The sequence below is a fragment of the Alligator sinensis genome, unplaced genomic scaffold (genome assembly GCF_000455745.1).
Source record: "Alligator sinensis unplaced genomic scaffold, ASM45574v1 scaffold603_1, whole genome shotgun sequence".
Classification (NCBI taxonomy): domain Eukaryota; kingdom Metazoa; phylum Chordata; order Crocodylia; family Alligatoridae; genus Alligator; species Alligator sinensis.
In genome coordinates this window covers 145468-146650 of record NW_005842853.1, presented here as the reverse complement: position 1 = coordinate 146650, position 1183 = coordinate 145468, and positions in this window count along the sequence as shown.

The window sequence follows — 1183 nt, the reverse complement described above, 5'->3', positions numbered from 1 at the left end:
CCCCCCAACCTCTCCCCCCCACAGACCCCGCTAGCCTCCCTGATTCCACAAACCCTCTCAGACTGCAGTAACCCCCCACAGACCCTGCTAGCCCCCATGATTCACCCAACCTCCCAGAAGACCCTGTTATCTCCTCCAATCCTGCCAAGCTTTCCCTCTTGCCCCCCAACCCTCCAAACCCTCCCTGTGGACACCATTAGGCCTCCCACACCCAATCCTACCAAACCCTCTCAGACTCTACCAGCCCCCCTGATTCCCTCTACCCCCCTGCAGGCCCCACTTGCCCCCCACAAGCACCTCACCAGTCCCCCCTGTTCTGACTTACCTTAGATTGGGTGGCCATTATTCACTCAATCTAACCTCCCCCTAACCTTCCCAAATATCTGCACATACCCTAGATGTTCTCTATAGTTAGTATCCAGAAGATGCTATAAACATGATCAAGCAAATGGAAAGTTTATAATGGTGCTTACTGTCACTGTTAATGTGCTCTTCACCACAGATTTCAGACAAAGATTTTCCAGGTAAAACCATTTTCAAAAGTAGGCCAGTTTTCTAGAGCTAGTTACTTTGACAGTACTGACTCAACTATAATACATCAGATTCTCATCCCAACACTAATATTATACCTCAGAACTCTGACTTGAGCTGTTCAGGAAGCCTGGCTTACAGATCAAATGGTTGAAGACCATTTTTTTCCACCATATTCATAGAATCATAGAAAATTAGGGTTGGAAGGGACCTCAGGAAGTCATCTAGTCCAAACCCTTACTCAGATCAGGACCATCCCCAGCTATATCGGTTTGCTTAAGTGATGTTTAACTGTAAAAGGTTTTCTAAAGTCAAATTCATTGTACAAACAAAACTCCCAAGAGCATTACTGAACAGCTCTGCAGTAAGAACTTGAGTAGCCTACAGTACATTTCCCCCCTTCCCCAGTTCAAAGTCTAGGGAAAATATAATTATAGTGAGAGTGGATCTGGTGTCCTTAACTAAAAATTAAAACAAAAAAATGAGAAAGCAAATGTCATTGTCTTGCTGTACGTTGGTAATGTGTGTAGAGAATATTCACTGAAATGTGTGTGCGTGTTATGACTATCAAGCAAATTTTACTGTGCAGAGCAAAAGAAATAAATGTCAACTTTTTTTCAAAATTTGCATACCTCAAGATTTTTTGTAGTCT